General features: G+C 45.4%; 1 long non-coding RNA gene across 1 annotated transcript in view; it reads right to left on the bottom strand.

The window, feature by feature from the left end:
* Window positions 1–924: 924 nt before the first annotated feature.
* LOC141092905 (uncharacterized) overlaps window positions 925–16,324 on the bottom strand; it is a 59,555-nt gene continuing 44,155 nt past the window's right edge. Inside the window, exon 2 of the long non-coding RNA XR_012232952.1 lies at window positions 925–1,252. This is a non-coding gene — a long non-coding RNA (uncharacterized lncRNA). The remainder of the gene's footprint in view (window positions 1,253–16,324) is intronic.

Raw genomic sequence — 16,324 nt, forward strand, 5'->3', positions numbered from 1 at the left:
TAGCATATGGAGCTACCTTATATAGTGTGGACAAACCAATCACCTTTTAGGTAATGCCCCTTAATAATACATACACAAAAATGAATCATAAAGTACATCAGATAAAAAAACATTCTATTACAGAATAAAACAACCTTTGCAGAGACATATATGTAACAAAATTATCATGGACCGTAAACATAAATCATAATAAACACAGCTCCTATGCCTAATGGGGATTGGGTGATGACATCGGGGAGCTGTGTTTATTATGATTTATGTTTACTGTCCATGATAATTTTGTTACATATATGTCTCTGCAAAGGTTGTTTTATTCTGTAATAGAATGTTTTTTTATCTGATGTACTTTATGATTCATTTTTGTGTATGTATTATTAAGGGGCGTTACTTAAAAGGTGATTCTTTTGTCCAAACAATAAAAGGTCGCTCCATATGCTATTTAGATGTACTTGAAAAAGACCTTGTTATGGTCGAAACGTTGTACTGATGTACTGATGGCAGAATAAAGAAATTGAATTTTTTCACCCGGACTGCATGCTGTTCCCTCTACATTTTTGCTGGCACTATTGTTCCTCATCGGGCCTGGGACTTTGGAGCGTGCATCCAACTGAATAATCTGTGTGCTGTCGGCTGAACCTTTGTGCTACACAGTACACTTGTCAGTCTAACTTCCACACCTAGCCCAAGCACAGCAGGTGAAGGAAGGAGTGTGCTGCTATGGATCTGGATTAGCCCAGCGGTGCATAGCTGTGCTGGGGTAGGAGCCTTCCATCTCTTGCATTGGGAGCCACCGGAAGATTCAGTGATCAAGGAAAGCATAGCAAGGAAAAGTTTGCCCCTCTGAGCACGGGGTCGGGGCCACTGCACCCTCTGCCCCACACAAGGTAGTTACACTACTGAGTAAGAGCCACCATTACATCCATATGAATGTTGGAGGGTTGTGGTCATTCTTTACTGTTTTGTGTCATTAATCAATATGTCAATTTGAAATAAATTTAAATAATGTGCAAAAATGAAAATGAAATATTTTAGAATCTGTTATAGACACGTATCATTGATGGTTATGTCGTCTTCATTTGTAGTACAATGACTACCTGATGAATCATTGTCTTGTGCAGAAAATCCTCCCTCGCAAATTCTTTTTGGGATAAGGGCTTCCTGGCTACTTAGATTAAAAACAGCAAGCCCAGACCGCAAAAAGCTTCAAGAGAGAGATAGAGTTGAGCTGCATTGTAGACTCAAGTTCACCAACCTGTAAAGACAATATTGACAGTTAGAGAAACAAGCAAAATACTTGTCCACACCACAAATGTCCAAATATTGATAGCAAACATATTTGTGCATTAACAGCCATATAAATTTAACAAACTGCTTCCACAATATCAAGTAGAGATAAGAGACACTTTGCAGGATTATTTCTAAATTTCTAAATTTCGTGAACAGTAACAAATTACCTCATTTCACTTTTTACTGGAGGAAAAAAAACACAGGTAAACCTTTTACCTGCTCTCTAGGGCTTATTTGTATGTCACAGGAGTTTTCATAGGAGTTTTAGGAAGATGGCAAATACCGGACTAAATTTAACTCAGCATGAAAATGTGAATATTAGATGCCAGAAAGGCAATAGAGAGACATAGGGCACATGAAATTAGACACATGACATATACATACACAAAAAGTCTTTAGTATGTTCTGCCATTTTGGCTTGTACCTACATAGCGACATTATGAGGAACAATCTAATGCCTTACATAAAACAATATTTTTTTAGCAGTAATAACATATACATCACATAAATACACAGCATCATAACTATCCAATGAGTATAATATACAAAATGATCAAAAAGGTAAAAATGCTTTATGGAAGGGCCTGTTGCTAAGTGTGTCATGATCCAGACCAGGTTTTGAGTCGTGTTTTCCCTTTTTCTCGGTCTGGTCATGTCAAGAGTTAATCTTTCCCAGCCTCTGTCTGGGTTCAGGTTGGCTATTTATCACTGCTGCTTCCTCCAGGTGATGTCAGTTATAGTTTTTGCCTAGTGCTGCTGTAGCTGACTCTGGTTGCTCTGATTTTTACTGCTGCGTTTGCTGTCTAAACCCGTGTCTCTGTTTTCCCCTATTCCTGTCTTGACTCAGTGTTTCCCTTTAGTGTGATGACTTCCTGGCTTTGACTTGGCTTGTATTCTGACCTGCTTCTGTCTTTTGTCTTTGGTTTATCCACTCCTGACCATTACTGATTTCCTGGCTTGTCTCTGACCATGAGTTTGCTTATTCCTTTGGTACTGCGCTACAGTCTAGGATTTGACCCAGCTTGTTTGACTATTCTGCTGCCACCCGTGGTAGCCTAACTGCTGCACTGCAGGACTGCTCTGATTAGGTGCAGTTCTGTTTACACTCTACTGCCATCTAGTGGAGCTTGCACCTACCTGCATTGCAGCAGCATGTCTGTTTTTTGCTCTTACTTTATTCTCAGTGCTCCCCTGAGTATTTAGTTCTTTTTTTTATAAATCCACAATACAGTTCCAGAGAAATGGGCTTTTTATTTTGTGCTAATTTTTATGGTCCTCACCAAGGGGGAAATACTCACAGGATTCTCTGGCGGGATGTCTTTAGATGGCTCTGCATTAATACCCTCTGAAACGGTATGACAAATTTAGAAAATAACAAAGGTGGAATACTCAGGAAAAAAATGAGTGCAAAAAATGCCCACTTCTAACCTAATGACAGGTGCTTTATAAATAGGAGTTTGTTTTTTTAGCTGATAAATGAAGCAGATAGAGGCCTGGGCACTGTTCTTCTCTAACCTGAGGAATCTGAAAAAACCTAGGCTATGAGACAGACATTTGTAGATCTCTGCACCATTTGTAGGAAAAATCAAATCTAATCATAGTAGAAAACATAAGCTGGACACTTATCACTATCAAAATAATAATTCTCATTTGTATATGTTCAAATGAACCTATTGATAATTCCAGGTACTATCCCCAGTTAATAGTACCAGCAGAGTGGGGTCAAGGCAATGTGTATGAATGTAACCAGGATATGTCATATATCTCAGTCACTTTGCCTGCGGCTCAGCTACAAGACATGAGGGCATTGCTATATTATCTAGAATGTGTTAGGGAAGGTGGAGACTGTCTGGCTGGAGGCCTAAAAATGCATTCTGCACAATATTTGTTTTTTTTATTATGGAGGTCTGATGTATAGGACACAGTCTCTATAGCACTGTATACCACTGTATGCTAAAGTCTCTGCATACTGACAGTCCAGAATGAAAAATACTTTGCACTGCTGTCAAAGGAGCACAAACATTGACAGAGTAGAGCAGAACAACTGTTATCCTTCTAATCCATTTCCCATTGCATACCTGTCAGGTTTAGTGAGCAGATAAGTTGTTCTAGTTATACTAGTTTATGATACTACTCCTCAGTCTGTCAGGACCCATATAGTATCTCAGAGACATATGCAGAATGCTTTAAAGGGAACCTGTCACCTTCCCCCCAGGGCGTTTTTAAGTAAAAGAGCCACCTGCAGCAGCACTAAGGCTGCGTTCTGTGAAGGAGGCTCTTCCGTTTCTGACCCCTAGTAACGCAGAAATATTGACTTTTATAAATAGGTCTTCATACCTGTAATGCGTCCCATAGGTATGGTGTGTCTCCCTGCATCAGCCGTCTGCCAGCCGTCCATCATGCTTCTGTTGTGTCTGGGCGCCACCTCCTCCTTTGTAGTATGCATTTGCTGTGACAACTCTAGCTGCGTCTTCCCCCATCCCCCTCCTCCTCTTTCTTTTTCCTCTCTTGGCACACAAGCAGGTCACTGGCAGGTCAGCTCATCAGACGCTGCATGCCGAGGGAGGAAAAAGAAAGAGGAGGAGGGTGATGGGGGAAGCTGCAGCTAAAGTTGTCACAACACAGGCATACTACACAGGAGGAGGCGGCGATGCACAGGGGCATGATGGACGGCTGGCAGACGGCTGATACAGGGGGATACACCATACCTATGGGACGCATTACAGGTATGAGGACCTATTTATAAAAGTCAATATTTCAGCGTTACTAGGGGTCAGAAACAGAAGAGCAACCTTCACAGAATGCAGCCTTAGTGCTGCTGAAGGTGGCTCTTTTATTTAAAAATGCCCTGGGGGGGTGACAGGTTCCCTTTAAGCTGCCACTGCCAGCCATCCTCATGGTGTTAGGCTGCAGCTTGAAATAATTGATAGCGGCCATCTTGATTATTTCTTGGAGAAGCCCTTTAATATACACCAGTCAGACAGATGCCAAAAGAAAACACTTTTGCCCTCTGTCTGGGAAATGTCACACTATATTAGTATTAAAGTATGTGTCAGGAAAAACTCCCAGAATGCTTTTGGCTGAGTGCATAAATAGGGTGTGCACTTGTAATGCCCAAAGTTGTACTGTATGTGCCTTTAAGATGTAGCAAAGCTGTCAGCTAAGTCATTAGGTTGGCATTTTACTAATGTTTCCCTTTGCAGGTAATATAGAAAATGATGTAAAAAATGATGTATTTATGTTCTGCCATTAGGTGGTAGTAAAGAATTAATGAAGTGGGTCGCCCTCCCAGGACTGTGGGGTACTCGGTACCGGGCCCGATGAGCTTCAATGGGAGATGTCATGGCAGCTGGGACCCGGCCCGTGGCCCTGGGCACCCATTGTGAAAGGGAGTTGTTGCAGTGTGAAAGTTTATAAGTAATTTGTGACACCACCTGTGGTGTTCGACAATGAAGATGTAAGCCGACGCTGAAGACAGATCCTCTGGGACAGATAGTGTGGTGCAGCAGTGATGTTATAGCCCTCCACAGGCAGGGCTGGAGTCCCAGGGCAGTGTAGGTGAAGTGACACGTAGATGGTGTAGTGTCAGGCGCAAGGGATGTAGCAGTGCTGGGCTGGTTGGCGCAGGAATAAGTGGAGGACACCAGGGCATGTAGTTCCAAAGCTTTACTCACAGTCTGTTGCAGGTACAGGTGCCCGCATCCGTGCCGTGTCCTCCGGGTCAAGAGCTCAGTCAACTTCCAGGCAAGATGAAGTACTCCTTTCCAACACTCCGCCAACATATGTGCCTTTTCTGAACGTCTCCTCTTATAGCGCCTTTGAATGAAGTACTCCTAGTACTGAGTTACACTGGAGTTCCTCCTGTCAGATGTTCTATGAACTCTACTTGTACGGCAGACAGCTGTAGCCTGCTTCGGGGACTCCTTGCTACTAAGTCCCGGCTCACTATTCTGTTGCTGTTGTGCCCCCAAGTCTTGTGTGGGAATAAAGCGGTCACTACTTCTATTCCTCCGGTGTCTGCTGCAGGACCATTAGTATCCGTACAACCTCGGGGACCGGACCCCGGCCTTGCGCTGTGAACTTGGGAAAGGTTTTCTCTTCCAACCCTGTTCCTTAGTTCCTCTATTCTCCTTACGTTCCGTGCTAATCCTTCTTTCCAATGGAGAATCAAGCTTCCTTTCTTTGTCTCTTTCCTGTGCCAGCAGACCCAGATCACTGTGGCCTGCTGCAGCACTTCCTTCTCCCATCCCTCTCCTGGGGATCTTCTCTGTCTCACTCTCTGTCCTTCTACATCCTCACTCACTGACTGAATGAATGACTGACTGACTTGAACTCAACTCTTCCCGCTCTTTTATGTATACTAACCTCCACCCACCTCCCAGCACGTTTCATGTTCCAAGCAGGGAGCCACCAAGGGGTGCTATGCTACACTTCAAGCAGGGAGCCGCTGAAGGTACTTTGCTACATTACTTTGTGGTGTGGGGTGCAGGTGTTGGAGTGTGGTCAGGTGTCTCCACCAAACCTGGATAGTGGGGTACCACACCTCAGGAGGAGGTGCAGTACCTCTGTGGCGACTGAACCCTCAGGGGCGCCACAGAAGCGGCTCTGCTTTCCATATGTGAAAATAAGGTCACATGGTTAGACCACAGAATCTGGTTCTGGGCCTAGTAGTGAAGGGAAGGAGACCTGAGGAAGCAGGTATGAAAGCAACCATTGCTGCCTTATAGTGAAGAACAAAGCTCTCAGCTGAATACAATTGTGAGGACAATTATTGGACATACAGTTGTGTGAAAAAGTCTTTGCCCCCTTCTTGATTTCCTATTCTTTTCATGCTTGTCACACTTAAATGTTTCAGATCACCAAACTAATTTAAATATTAGACAAAGATAACACAAGTAAACACAAAATGCAGTTTTTAAATGAAGGTCTTTATTATTTAGGGAAAAAGAAATCTAAACTTACAGAGCACTGTCATTGCCCCTAAACCTAATAACTGATTGAGCCACCCTTAGCAATATGTGGCGCCCCTGAGGCTCGGTTGCCACAGAGGTACTGCACCTTCTCCTAAGGTGTAGTGCCCCACCATCCTGGTAAGTTGGGAGCTCCTTTCTGCACTCCAACACCTGCATCCCACACACAGGATAGTTCAGCACTGATCACATTGCGGCTCATGCTTAGAGGGTAGCAGAGCACCTTTCGTGGTCCCTTGCTTCGTAACACGAGATGTGCTGGGAGGTGGGTGGAGTTGAGATTCATATAAAAGATGGGGAAGGTTTAGAATTGGGGGTTCAGTCTGACAGAAGGTCGGCGGAGTAGGAAGCCACTCAGTGAGGAGTGGGGGATCCCTGGAAGAAGGGATGGAGGAAGGAGTGCTGCAGCTGCCTCAGTGACCTGAGCCAGCTGGCACGGGAAAGAGAAGAGAAGGAGAAAGACATAGAACTGCAACCTCAGCTTCTATAGAGAGAAAGACAAGTACGGAACGAAGGAGTAGGAGAACAGAGAGGAGGAATGAGTTGGATAAGAACCCTGCCTATAGGTTCTCAGGGCAAGGCTGGGGCCTGGTCTCCGAGGTTGTATGGACACTTATGGTTCTGCAGCAGACACCGGTGAAGTAGTTGGCTGTAAATGCACTACTCCCATCTAAGACTTGGGACACAACAGCAAAACGAATAGAGAGCCGGGATACACGAGAAGGGAGTCCCCGAAGCAGGCTACAGCTTTCTGTCATACAAGTAGAGTTGTTAGGAACATATGACAGGAGGACTTCAGAGAACCACGGTACTGGAGCTCTTCACACTAAAAGGCGCAATAGAGGAGTCGTTCAGGAAAGACACATGTTGGCGGAGTGTTGGAGAGGAGAATCCTGACTTGCCCGGGAGGTTGATTGAGTCTTTACCCCAGAGGACACGACACAGAGGCAGGCACCAGTGTGTACCACAAACTGTGAGTAAAGCTTTGGAACTACAAGCCATGGTGTCCTCCATTCAATTTTGCGTCCACCCCGCCAGCACTGCTACATCTGGGCACCCACGCTCCTCATACCGCCTGCGCCTATACACTGCCCTGGGGCTACAGCTTCACCTGTGGGGAGCTACTCCATCTAAGCTGCAACACACCATCAGCCCCAGAGGATATGCACTCAGCGCTGGCTAACACCTCACTTGCCAAACACCGCAGGTGGCGTCACAAACTTTCCATATAAACTACATTACAAACATCATCCGCCATTGACTTGGGCGCCCAGGGCCACGGACTGGGTCTCTGCTGCTGTGACACATTCTCCCCCTGACACTGGCCCGGTACCGAAAACCCCACAGCCCTGGGAGGGCGACCCAACTACAGCATTTGCAAAAACTGTCAAGTCTTTTACAATGCTCTGGAGGAATTTTCATGCATGAACCGCCTTTTTAAGGTCATGCCACAGCATCGCAATCAGATTAAGGTCTGGACTTTGACTAGGTAACAACAAAGTCTTAATTTTTTCTTAAGCCATCAAAGGTGGACTTTCTGGTGTGTTTTGGATCATTGTTCTGCTGCATAACCCAAGTGTGCTTCAGCTTGAAGTCACGAACAGATGGCTGGACATTCTTCTTCAGGATTTTTTGGTAGACAGCAAAATTTATTGTTCCATTTACCACAGCAAGTCTTCCAGGTCCTGAAGCAGCAAAACAGCCCCAGACCCTCACACTACCACCACCACCATATTTTACTGTTGATGTGTTCCTTTTCCCAAATTCTGTGTTACTTCTACACCAGGTTTAGTGGGACATTTACCTTCCGAAAAGTTCAACTTTTGTATAGTCAGTCCACAGAGTATTGTCCCAAACGTCTTTCTGGATAACTGAGGAAAGCCTTTATGTTCTTATTGCTCAGCAGTGGATTTAATCTTGGAACTCTGCCATGCAGGCCATTTTTGCCCAGTCTCTTTTTCTTGTGGTGGAGTCATGAACACTGACGTTAAAGTGAACCTGACAGCAGGACTGTGCTGAGTAACCTACAGACACTGTCAGGTCGGCACAGTTATACTGATTAAAATGATACCTTGGTTGATGAAATCTGTCTTGTGGTTGTTAATTTTTATTTTCAGTTTTGAGTTAATGATATGCTTGTGCTTCGGGGCGGCCTGTGTGGGTCCTTCATGTGGTTCTCTGCTTAGCTATTCATACTGATGGCTTCTGATAGGTCACAGTGACCTGCCCCCTATTTTACATACTGAATACTATATATATTGAAAAAAAATCACCTTCAGCAGTCATATTCCAGCGCTGCAGCATGACTGCATGTATAATGTTCAGTCAATTTTTTTATTTGCTGATATAAATGAATTCAGAAAAAAAAATTGTCTCAAAATGGCGCCGGCCACTTGTGCACAATAGCAGCTATCGGTGATCCGTTAGATGCTACTGCGCAAGTGCGGCTGGCACCATTTTGAGACCAAATTTTTTTTCTGAATATATTTATGCTAGCAAATAAAATAATTAAATGCACATTATAACTCGTACATGAGATCATGCTGCAGCGCCTGCCTGCTGAAGGTGATTTTTTTTCAATATATATAATCTTCCGTGTGTAAAATAGGGGGCAGGTCACTGAGGGATCAGTGACCTATCAGAAGCTATCAGTATGAATAGCTAAGCAGAGCACTACATGAAGACCCCCCCACAGGCCCGCTCGGGAACATGAGCATATCAATAACTGAAAAATGAAAATAAAGATTAAACAACCACAAAACGGATTTCATCAACCAAGGTATCATTTTAATCAGTATAACGGTGCCGACCTGACAGTGTCTGTAGATTACTCAGCACAGTTCTGCTGATAGGTTCCCTTTAACTGAGGCAAGCGAGGCCTGCAGTTCTTTGGAAGTTGTTGTGGTGTCTTTTGTGACCTCTTGATGAGTCGTCATTGCGCTCTTGGGGTAATTTTGGTCAGTTAGCCACTCTTGGGAAAGTTCACCACTGTTCCATGTTTTTGCCAGTCACGCTAACCCATTTTGATTGACTGGGCTGTGGGCAGTGTTTCACCACACATTACAGCCCAGTATCCAGAGCGCGCTTGCGGCTAATGAAAGCAGAGGAGAGAGGGAAGGCACACGCTGGCTACTGGGCTGTGATGTGCAGAGAAACATCGCCCACCGCCCAGTCAATCAAAAGGGGTGCACGTGACTGGGTCATACCTGGGGGAATGCAGGAGATCTGGAACTTGATGCAACATTAGCAGATATCAGCGGCGGCTGCAGCCAGGATTACGTGAGGCCGAGTGAGCAGTTACGATAGTGCCTCTCACAGGCACAGGTGGCAACAAGAGTTATTTATAAAAATATTTCTTTACAAGGTTTAAATTGGTTAAGGCATTGTACAATGTACTGGACAATCTCTTTAATTTGTGTTTTTTAAGGGAAACAGCACAGTAACCTACAGACAGTGTAAGGTCAGCGCCGTTATACTGATTACAATGATACATTGGTTGATGAAATCCGTCCTGTGGTTGTTTAATCCTTATTTTCAGTTTTGAGTTAATGATATGCTCATGCCCCGGGGTGGGGTCTACATGTGGTGCTCTGATTAGCTATTTATAATGCACACTACTGACATGTCACTCATCCCTCAGTGACCTGCCCCTAGTTTACATAATGAATATATGTACATACTAAGAAAAAACAAAAAAACTTTCTGCAGCCGTGGCACCTGCGCTGCAGCATAATCGCATGTTTGCTGTGTTAATAATAAATTGAATGAAAATGGCACCCACCGTGCCTGTGCAATAGCAGCTTTGGATCACCTCTAACAACACCAATAGCGGCGCGATGGGCGCCATTTTCAAATGGATTTTTTTATACTATCAAGATAACCTCAAGCACATTTATTAACAGCACAGTAAACATGCTATTACTTGTGTTGTCTTTGTCTAATATTTAAATTTGTTTGGCAATCTGAAATATTTACATGTGGAAAATATGCAAAAGAAAAGTTTATATGGATTGGGGCAAACACTTTTTCACACAAGTGTACATGTAGATAAGAGGAGCTGAGGAATCGCTGAATCATAAATATAACAGCACCAGGGCCTTGTCAGAGAATGATCAGGTGGCTCACTGGATAGTAATTGTGTTTGCTGCATGAGGATTGAACCGTCATACCGTAACCAATAAGTTGGATACGTCTGAGTATTCTTACAAGTAAATGTTTCCAATTGCCCCTGTGGCCTCCCTGTTTTCTGAACTATTTGGAGTGCACTACATTACATCACACTACCACAAAGCAGAGGTTAATAAAGTGCACCCTGGCATCACAAACTTTCCTTTCTTTTCTCTTTTTTTTTTGTCACTGCCGTGATGGTGTGGTAACTTCCGCACACCACACACTTAGCCTACAAGTCAGATCTGCTGGAAGTCTAATTATGTTATCCTAATTAAATGATAACACTGTTCTTCATATTTTAAAAAGTTCTCAGGTTCAGTGACAAAATGAACCATTTCTTAATGATTTTGACCTCATGAATTCAAATCTGACAATGACATTTTTTAGCTAGCTCTTGTTTCTACGATATCAAAGAATTTTCCTTTTATTGCTACACATAATTAATGCATAAAAGACTCAGTACTTTGAAATATTACTATTTTAGAAATGTATATTAGAGTGCCAATGACCAGTGTCTGCATTTTAAATATTCCAGTATCAACATACCAAATTGTTAGCAGACACAATAGGAGAACAATATGGACAATCGCAATTAAGGTGAAAAACTGAGCTTTTGCTCCAAAAGAAGCGACCAAAAAAATCCAAGATAAAATAAATGGTTTTTATTAGGACAAATCCAGATACAAAAGGGGCAGTGGATAATGGAGGCGGGCATCCGCAAACCGCATGGGTATGCAAGGGGTTACTGGACAGTCAGAACCATCATACATATACTGTATGAATAAAGTGCATAAAATATTACAAAGTGCATATGGTACATACATATGTATGATCAAATGAAGGTGCACCGCCAGTGAAATTATAACTCCACCATCCTAAATGGCCGGCTGAATAAGTTAGTCATTACCATGTAATAGGTATACACTTCACCATGGCTTGAATGCATAAAAGACACCTAAGAACGGATAACAAATACAGAGCATGAGTATTTACTTAATAGGTGGAGGGCACAGGTTCCAGCAGTCCAGCGACCCACCCACATCTGTCTTTTCACATTTCCAGCACCGTTCACATGTAGAATCATGAAATCCTAGAATGTTGGAGTTGGAAGGGAACTCCAGGGTCATCATGTCCAATCCCTTGCTGGATCATGGGTGGGATCGCTGGGACATCGTTATGTGTAACGGGGCCTTTACTCTTCAATTTAGCCCCTCCTACTCTAGACTAGTTAATCCCTGCTGCTGGGCAGAGTACATTCTATCACTGATAAAGTACATTACTAAACATTACAAATCAAAATACACTGCAAATTTACATGTGTCTTTCAGAGGAAACATGGGCCAAACTCCCATCTTCTCACACTGCTATGGGTATTTGTCCAATATTCTTTGTTGAATATGCGAACACAGCAGTGTACATTTACAACTTTGTACAATTCAATACACAGGTCACTGATTACCATCATGTTATTGTTTTTAGCTAGTAAAAGGGTTCTGTAACGGCCACGCGCAACTGGACACAGCACCTCCAGCAGGGCGGATTTAGATGACCCTGGATACACCGCCTCCAGTTGGGCGAATTTAAATAATAAAACGTGCAGCTGGATACGCCGCCTCCAACAGGCGAATTTCGGAAATACACGTATGTCTGGAAACCCCGCTTCCAGTAAGGCGAATTTAAACAATAAAAGGGAAAACCTGGGTAACAATAACAATGGTGGCCCTGGGATAGGTAAAAGGGGAAGTGGAGACCTCCTGCACTCCCCTGAGTCAGTGTTTCTACACTCCTAACGTTCCCTAGGCCGGTTCCGCACCAGGCGACAATCAGGAACCTAAAACCCTGACTCGCCCTGCACCTAAACCCTCACTAGTGAAGTGGACGGTGCGGAAACTAATGTTAGGAGTCGGATTTCTGCATTTACTCAGCAGGGATCCAGATCCTCACATTCTACACTCTCCTCGTATTTTTCCACTGCAGAGGAGATTGCCTTGCAGCAAATCTCTCCTGAGGATAAGTCCTTCTGTCTTCTTACTGGGCATGCTCATGGGACGATCTCCCATTGGAGATCGGGAGTCATGTGCTCAGGTCCCGCTCCAGTTCTCATTGGTCCATCTCAGAGATCTGGAAGCATGCAGAAGGTCCCAGCTGCTATAAAAGGCGCGCATCGCTGTTCCGCCATGCGCTAGTATAGACTTACTTGCTGCTGTGTGTATGAGTACGGATGCATGATTCTGGTGACTGACTCATTTGAAACCCCTTCCCTCTGATATTACGCATGTGGATAGGGACTGAGTTAGAATCAGCACCATCGCTCCTCTGCTGCAACATCCACAGCTGCTAGCGTCCAACATTGCGCTTGCGCCTTGCCTTTGTCGTTTAGCGGCAGTGTCCACGCAGCACTGCAGTAGCAGCCTCCTTTGCATTCCCAGTTGCAATGCCGCGCACACGGTAGGTCTAGACGGATGTAGTGCCGCCATCTTGGGCTACTCCTGTGACCGTATACCGTGTGTGCGTTTTTTACTGAGTACTGTGACTACAGCAGGCTCAGCCATTTGTGTTTGTACTGTTTGGCATCTCTGTGAGTTAACTGAGATTGCTCTGCGCACCAGGGTGAAGTTTAACCCTGGGTGCATTTCCGCCATATTACTCCTGCCACCACTTAGCAGCAGTTATATCACCTACTGCACGGTGGACCCCGAGCGGCGAACACACTTTATTATTATTTTTATTTAGTGCGTTCCACCGTTCCTATCAACTAATCCCACCACTGCACTAAAACACACATAAGGAAAAGAGGCAAAACAGGGAAACACCACTTAGCTTTGCTCTGTTGCTTACGCTCCCTGCAACAGAGCCCATCACCTGCGTGCATCTTTTCCTCCGACCTGATCCAAAACCATAGTGCAGCCTTGGAGCAAACAGAGTACACCACCTGCATGCAGCTGTCCAGAAACAGAGTCCAGCATATGAATCCAGCTTTCCAGCAAAAGAGTCCAGCATCTTGAGTCCAGCTTTCCAGCAACTGAGTCCAGCATCATGAGTGCAGCTCTACACCATAGCTGCCACTCCACCAAGCCATGCAAGAACTCCTTGCTGACATCATAGCTGCAACTCCACCAAGCCATGCCAGCCCTCCTCGCAGACACCATAGCTGCCACTCCAGGACTCTCACTGAGCTGCCCAGGACTCTCCTTCAGCTCCATCCTTCACCCAGGCTTGCTTGTAACTGAGGACTATCACCAAAAGTGATTACCACACCTGACACTCTTTTATAGAGCAATCACACCTGTTTTATAATTACGTGCACAAAACTAAGGTAACCAAAGTGCAATGACGCTCACCACCACCGGGGGGCAAATTTAGAACAAAAGACACCACAGTACAATCATCCTAATGGCCACCGGGGGGAAACTAGAACTGAAACACACAGCCAAAGGTAAAAAAGGTTACTTGTGCATTTTCTCTGTCATAGCCAACCTGGATCATGACAGGTTCTCTTTTTTGCAGTCCACGCTTTAGTTAGGCTTTAATTTTTTACCAATGGAAAGTAAGAAAAAGGAATTAAGATAAAAGCAATAAATCCCCTATTTTTTATGTTAAATCAGTCTTTTTATACTTAATTATAATTTGCTATATATCATCCATTTCTGTTTTAAGAAATAACGTTCACGTTTACTTTCAGATCACATTTTTAAAAGGCTGCCGCTAAAAAGCAGAGTGTTATGAATGGGTCACCGAGGAGGGAAAAAACCTAAACATGCTAAGCCCAGAAAAACCAGAGAGGTTGGTAACTATGCAGATTGCAGATCCCTTATCCTCACCACACAACTAGCAGCAGCCGTGGAGTGTACCTACGATAAGCCTAGACACCTCATCATGGCCGGAGGACTAAATAAGCCTAAAGCAAGAAAAGGGGAAAACTAACTGCCCCAGAGCAGACCCCAAAGGAATAGACAGCCCCCACACATGTATTGACGCTGAAACAAGAAGAAAACACAAACAAAGGCAGGAAAATAGGCTGAGCAAATGATGCGGCCCAAACTAACTAGAAAGGAGAGGAAAGGAAAGACACTGTCTGCAATCTGCCAAAAACCCTACAAAATAATGTCCAACACTTCTGATAACAAAATTAACCCTGAAGTCACTAGACATCTCCCACTATATCAGCACTCTGAAATATTCTGAGACAGAGCAAAAAGAGGCCAATCTAATAAAGGACAAAAAGCAAATTGGCAAATACAGATAAATAAGAGTGGAAATTCAGCACAGGCCCAGCCGGGGCTGGCTGACCACACAAAAAACTGAATAGAACAACAAAATCAAGTGTGAACATTAGCAGGGAAACTTAGCTTGAGCTGACTGGAACAGAGCTGAGAACCAAGACCTGACAAGCAGAAGGAATCACCAGCACCAGAGTAGGGTGTTGGCTGTCTTAAATCGAATCTGAGATTCCTGAGGTCCAGTCGTCATCCTCATTATCAGGTGGCAGATCTCTACTGATTAAATCAGCCTCACTACCTCCTGTTACCACCAGAGGGAGCCTGGAAGGAGAACTCAATGAACTCACAACAGCAGAGCATGCGCAGTGCCGCCATCAGGTCATTACTGCCCTGACTCGGCATATGGGGCCCGGCGGGCAGAGGGGGCCCGCATTGGGCCCGGTCTCCTCTCTTCTCACCGGGCCCGTACCAGCAGGTAAATCGGGCCCTGGCTAGCGGCGCTGCGGGCGGCAGCTAAACGCTATTGACATGCAGGCCCGGCGGCCCGCACGTCAATAGTTAACAGCTGCCAGCCAATCGGAGGCTGGCAGCTGACGTCAGCCGCAGCGCGCACCTCATCGGCATCTGACGTCAGTGTCAGTCGCTGGCTAGAACGCACTGCAGCGTGAATGGATGGAGGGAGCCTTGCCTGCTGCTGGACCGTGGCCAGGTAAGGAGAACTCTTTTTTTTTGACAGCGGCGATCCAGGGGGCCTGGGGGCAGAGTGCTGGACTGGGGGCAGAATACTGGACAGGGGGCAGAATGCTGAACATGGGGCAGAGTGCTGGACTGGGGGCAGAATGCTGGACTGGGGCAGAATGCTGAACATGGGGCAGAATGCTGGACTGGGGGCAGAATGTTGAACATGGGGCAGAATGCTGGACTGGGGCAGAATGCTGAACATGGAGGCAGAATGCTGAACATGGGGGCAGAATGCGAGACATGGGGCAGAATGCTGGCTATGGGGCAGAATGCTGGACTGGGGCAGAATGCTGGACTGGGGCAGAATGCTGGCTATGTGGCAGAATTCTGAACATGGGGAAGAATGCTGGGTGCTGGGGCAGAATGCTGGACATGGGGCAGAATGCTGGACATGGGGCAGAATGCGAGACATGGGGCAAAATGCTGGACTGGGGCAGAATGCTGGCTATGGGGCCGAATGCTGAACATGGGGCAGAATGCTGGGTGCTGGGGCAGAATGCTGGACATGGGGCAGAATGCGAGACATGGGGCAGAATGCTTGACGGGGGCAGAATGCTGGCTATGGGGCAGAATGCTAGACTGGGGCAGAATGCTGGCTATGGGGCAGAATGCTGAACATGGGGCAGAATGCTGGACTTGGGCAGAATGCTGGACAGGGGCAGAATGCTGAACATGGAGCAGAATGCTGGACTGGGGCAAAATGCTGGACTGGGGCAGAATGCTGGACATGGGGCAGAATACTGGACATGGGGAAGAATGCTGGACTGGGGCAGAATCCTGAACATGAAGGCAGAATGCTGAATATGGGGGCAGAATGCGAGACATGGGGCAGAATGCTGGCTATGGGGCAGAATGCTGGACTGGGGCAGAATGCTGGCTATGGGGCAGAATTCTGAACATGGCGCAGAATGCTGGGTGCTGGGGCAGGATGCTGGA

Source organism: Dendrobates tinctorius, unplaced genomic scaffold (assembly GCF_039654945.1).
Source record: "Dendrobates tinctorius isolate UK_male_01 unplaced genomic scaffold, ASM3965494v1 ptg000062l, whole genome shotgun sequence".
NCBI classification, from domain to species: Eukaryota; Metazoa; Chordata; class Amphibia; order Anura; family Dendrobatidae; genus Dendrobates; species Dendrobates tinctorius.